This window comes from Notolepis coatsorum (assembly GCF_963971535.1).
Source record: "Notolepis coatsorum genome assembly, chromosome: 16".
NCBI lineage: Eukaryota > Metazoa > Chordata > Actinopteri > Aulopiformes > Paralepididae > Notolepis > Notolepis coatsorum.
In genome coordinates this window covers 73,207,786-73,213,785 of record NC_140180.1, presented here as the reverse complement: position 1 = coordinate 73,213,785, position 6,000 = coordinate 73,207,786, and the positions used below count along the sequence as shown (strand labels likewise).

The 6,000-nt window shown below is 45.5% G+C and overlaps 1 protein-coding gene across 1 annotated transcript in view; it reads left to right on the top strand.

Moving 5' to 3' along the window:
• tenm1 (teneurin transmembrane protein 1) overlaps positions 1-6,000 on the top strand; it is a gene marked incomplete at both ends in the record, with an annotated part of 448,413 nt that overhangs the window by 712 nt on the left and 441,701 nt on the right.

The following is a 6,000-nucleotide window of genomic DNA, read 5'->3' as shown; positions in this document are numbered from 1 at the left end:
ACACACACACACACACACACACACACACACACACACACACACACACACACACACACACACACACACACACACACACACACACTCACACTCACACACAGAGAGAGAAGGAGAGGGGGAAATTCTTCCCTGCCGGGTGACGGCAGGAGAAATGGGCCAGCATGTGTGGTGATGGATCGCCTCTATGGAGGTCATGTGTGGTTTTAAGAGAGGAGTTGCACCTCATCAGGAACGCCGTCGCCGTGCGCCGTGTTCATTGTGATCAATAGACACTCTCTCTCTCTTTTTCTCTCTCTCCTCTCTCTCTCTCCTCTCTCTCTCTCTCTCCCCACGTTCCTCACCGCTGCTCTTATACGACACGACGCCACCGCCATGCTAACAAGCGGTATTATCCATTCATAACAGTTAAAACACCTGACAAAACCGGAGGGGGCTGCTCCGCGCTCAGCCCCTGGGGGCTTCGTCTGCTCCAGTGCCACAATGCTATGTTGGCTTTTTTTAATTTATAAAAATTTTTTAAACGTTTTCTGTCGCTCGCATAAGAGGAACAATTGTGAGTCATTAGTCACCATCATCAAGCGCCGTTCATATATTCCGACGTGTCAAAAAACAGCCTTTTTCTCTCTCTCTCTCTCTCTCTCTCTCTCTCTCTCTCTCTCTCTCTCTCTCTCTCTCTCTCTCTCTCTCTCTCTCTCTCTCTCTCTCTCTCTCTCCAACTGTTGCTCAGGATTTCTGGTTTGATGAAAAAAAACTACCATTTGCTGTCACTGGTGTCATACGGTGAGGCGCTGAAGCCCCCAAAGCAGCTTCTGAAATGTCAGCGACAGCCTGTTCTGCAGAGCACATCTGTTGGTCTTTAGGCTACACAGCTATATATAGCGTAGCCTACCTAAGTAACCAACTGTTAAGGGGGGACATCGCCTCCAGTGACTTCTTTAATGGATTACGGAGCCCCCAACACGGATCAGACCCTCCACTCCTACTCCAATTCGGCAATTTTTCCACCGCTATACCGCTATTTTTTTCAGCTCCTCCGTCCTCTTTCCTCCTCATCTGAGCCTCTCCTTCTCTTCTCCACCCCCCTCTCTCTCTCTCTCTCTCTCTCTCTCTCTCTCTCTCTCTCTCTCTCTCTCTCTCTCTCTCTCTCTCTCTCTCTCTCTCACACTCTCTCTCTCTCTCCGATCTCGACGTCAAGCCTTTGTCTCTGTTTCTTCTTCTTTCAGTGTGTCATTGGCTCTTCATCTTCCTCACTGCTCAATGAGGTCATGTGATCTTGATGTGCTGCATAACAGTAATGTGCCTTCAACCGTTTTATTACGTTTCATTATATTATTATAGTAGTTATATCAAAATGTTTCTTTCTATGGAGAGTTATTTGTGTGTTCTTTCTTTCACCAGTGTTGTTATAGATGTGTCTTTTCCATAAGTTTTACTTTGTATTTAGTTTTTAATTCAGTATAGTTTAGTTTAGTTTAGTTTAGTTTAGTTTTTTCCCCACACCTGGTTTCAAATCAAATCAAATCAAATGTATTAATAGCCCCAAATCACAATGAATTGCCCCCATGGGCTTCACATATCAAGAAGAAACATCACAATAGATCCACAACAAAGACTAAACATAAAATCCACAATTTTGCAACGCCCCCAGACTTTCCCCAATGAAGCTAGATGGGCAGTTCAAACGGGATCCCCCATCAGGTATCTGTGATATAGGGTGTTGCAATGGATGATAGGTGGATGGAGAATAGAACAAGCGAATAATTGGTATGTATATGCATATATGCATGAAATATAAACACATATACATACATACATACATACATAGTAGCAATAGTATCTAAAGTATATAAGAATGTTTTTAAATTAAAATAATACTAGAACTAAGAACAAAAAAGCATAGGAATACAAGCGCTGGTATGAAAAATAAGATGATGGCTCAAGGTCACACTCCCCAGGGGGCAGGAGAACCACTCAGATCCAGTTGAAGTAGAGTGGGCACGGTTAGACGCTGTAGGTCAAACTGATGATGGTGTAGAGCAGATCCATCACGCCTGAGGTTCTCAGATCTTGTTTGAGGTAGAACGGCGGCTATCGCGTTAAGCTAAGCTACGTTAGCTACTCACGTTGTATACACAATATGTACAACGACACAATGATTTACATTATTACAAATATGGTAACGTGGTTGTGGATTTTACAAATAGTGGTTAGCTTTAGAGATGAATGGCTATGAACGCGGAGCGTCCTGTTACACTCATAGCGAGGGGGGCGCCTGCTATGCTCATAGCGATTCATAGCAAGGGGGGCGCGTACTAGCGTAGGTCAGCGGCCAATCAGAGCGCAAAGCGGGAACCCGGAAACACAAACGCGTTGGTAAAAGCATACACGCGACGGGGACAGGGGTTAGAAGAGCTCCCATGTAGACATGGGAGCAATAAATAGACATCCTGGCTGAACTAACCATACTAAGCTAAGGGTCTGTGCCCGACCATGAGGTCAGGGTAGGCTGAAGGAGAGAGAGAAAAAATGGGTCTTGAGCGAGGATTTAAAAACGTTGACAGAGCAAGCGTCCCTGACGACGGCGGGTAATTTATTCCACAGGTAGGGAGCATGGTAGGCAAAGGCTCTGTGGCCGGGCAGATTTTTTACCCTAGCGATCGATAGGAGCCCCGCATTTTGTGAACGAAGAGCGTGAGGGGGCAAGTATCGTGTAATGGGATCGGATAGATAGAGCGGTGCGAGCCCATTCAAATTTTTTTACGTGAGTAGCAACACTTTAAAGTCACATCTGGATGGGAAGCCAGTGTAGGGAGGACAGAGTGGGTGTGATATGATCATATTATCCGTGCAGCCGCATTTTGCACAAGTTGGATATTTTTCAGGCTTGAGTTATGTAGGCCTGAAAAAAGCACATTACAGTAGTCGTGATGAGACAAACCCATTGTCATGTACAAAGGTCTAAGGACCACACAGAATAATAACTGGAGCCGGCTGCACATGAGCAAAAACAGCCTCTCTCAGTAAATGCTTTCAAAATAGTCCCGGGCAGGTAGGTAATAATAAACACAAGACGTTGTTCCAAAAATAGTAAATTATATTTATTATGCAGGGTAGGGATTGAAACCTCCACTGATATTTAAATAGGCAACAAAGGGAAAAAACAACCCACAAACAATTAAACAGGGAGAAGGGTAAGGGGAGAACAAACAAGGTAATAATAATACAAGTAAACTAAATAAGCGCCCACAGGCACTAACCAACCAGCCAGAGGTTGGTACTGGGAAAACCCCCAGCAAAAGGTATCAAAGGTACAAGTCCACACTCAGTGGAACTAGGCCTAAAGCCAACAAGATAATACTCAATAGTAAAGAAGTGGCGCAGAGGCCAACAATATCTACATATATACTTAAAGGTACAAGCTCACCTGGATAAACAAAGAAACACCACTCTAACCATGCAGCTCACAGTGTAGGATGAACACCACTTTAACACTAATACTTAGAGTGTAGGATGAATCACCACTCTAACCATATAGCTCACAGTGTAGGATGAATCCAAAGTTGCCAACAATATATATATCCCGGTTAACAATGGCAACCTCACTCCACTCTGGTCACTGGCAATTGACAGAATGAGGCGCCCAGACGTGTGTGTGCTGTCAGGTATTTGGCTACCCATCCCTCTCGAGGTGATTGCCATCAGCTGTCATTCATTAGGCAATCAGCACTCTTCAGTGTAGGGACGGGCAGCACCTGACAGGGAGAGAAAAGAGACAGCATTAGCTCTCATGTTCACACACACACATCACATACAAAACACAACACATTAAATATACTAACCTGATGTTCAGAAGGTGTCATAAATACAGTAATAATGGTAATGACCAACCCACGTACCCAGGTATGTCACACCTCCCCCCATAAGAGCGAACCTGTAGGGTTAGCAAAACATTATTACTTATTACCCAACATCCGATCAGTACCACACACCAGGGAAAACAGAAACAACAACAACCTCTACTTTGACAGGCCGCTCCACCGATACCGTCCTGTCAACAGGAGACAACAAACTGGAAACCTAGGACACACTGGGAAAAAATAAAGCACAAAAAAAATCATCTCATCGCGCTTAACAGGACAGCAAACAGGGAACAAAAATCAGCACATGTCCCTGGCACCATCACAGCGCCCCTCTCCTTTCAAAATGGCGTCACAAAAATAACATGATCAGGATCCAAAATGGAGTCACTCAAATTAGACTCACATTACTACCAGCATACCTGGCCGCTGCCACTCGTGCCAACCAGCTTGGTAGGGAGGAATCATTGGGGGTGATTATTAATCAACTCACAACACAAGTCAGTCAACGGAGCGTTTTCAACCTCCACTACAGGGATCACACTCTCCCCAGCGATATCGTTCCCCATGATAAAATCAACCCCCACACCTTTTGGATTCTGGGCTGACCCTCTTTTCTCCTGTCGCTTCCTCAGCGTATGACATCTTTTTACCACATGGCCCGTCTTTTTACAATAATTACACACCACCGGTCTCTTAGACGGCGGTGAGCGTGGCTGGAACACTGACTCACAAGGAGTGAATGAGCCACCTTCACCACATACATTAGGACGTACAGAAACACGTTTGCGTGACCATTCAAACTCATCTGCCGAAATCGCAGCCTGTCGGAGTGTTGACACCCCCTGCCTATGTAAATAGAGCACAGCTTCGACTGGCAGGGTGGCTTTGAACTGCTCCACAAGTACCAATTCACTCAATGATGCAAAGTCTTTTACCTCACACGCAGAACACCACCGATCAAAATTAAGTCTCTCCTCCTGGGAGAAATCAACATGGGTTTGGGAAGGAGACTTACGGCGGTTGCGAAAATGCTGCCTGTATGCTTCTGGTACCTCTTCGTACACGCGCAAGACAGCACTTTTCACTTTCTCATATACCACACTGTCTTCATTCGATAATGACCCGCACGCCCCCTGAGCCCTACCAGTGAGTCTGCATTTCAATAAAGTCGCCCACTGGTCCTTTGGCCAATGCAAAGCCCACGCTATATGCTCAAAAGCAGAGAAATATGATTCCACCTCAGACTCCTGAAAGGGAGGAACCAAGGACATATGCTGGCTAATATCAAAGGGTGCCTGGGAGTCGGAAAGTACTGGAGAGGAAGTGGTGCTACGTCTAGCGTCACCACACTCCAACTCCAGTTTCCTCATCGCCAATTGAAATTCCCTATCAGCCACCTCCTTTCTCTCCAGCCTGTCTCTCTCCTCCTTTCTCTCCAGCCTGTCTCTCTCCTCCTTATCTCTCACCTCCCTTCTCTCTTCTCTGTCTCTTTCCCTCTCCTCCATCTGGAGACGGAATAAACGCAGCTTAAAGCGTGCGCTCAATTTACCAGAAGAAGCAGTAGAACCATGGTCTGAACCTAGTGCAGAGTCAACACTCTCAGGATCCGACACACCAACATCCTGATCACAAACCTCCATAGCTCTACTCGTGAAAAATCTATACTCTGCACTCTGCACTCTGCACTCTGCACTCTGCACCCTGTACTCTGAATACAGTTTATGAAAGAAAGTATACTGCCGTAGCAACACACAATACTACCCACAATACTACAACAAATCAGACTTCAATAAGCCCTACAAAATAGCCACTCACCTATAGTACTCAATAATGTCCCTGTGCAACACTCAACAGCCACATTATGCAGTATGACAACCTGACCAATTCGATTTAATATCCACATCTAACATTCATGAAAACAATAAATGTCGGTTCTAACCACCTAACTACGATCACACTGGGTAACACTAACTACCCCGTCTAAACTACTTCCCTAGCGGAATGAGGACTACACATATCTTCAGTCGCTTACCGATTTCATTGCGCACTCCACCGGAATAGACGACGCGTGCCCCCCTCCCCCTAACCAAGCAGGTGATCCACCCTTTACCTATGTGGAACAAAATAGAATGGTTAAGAGCAT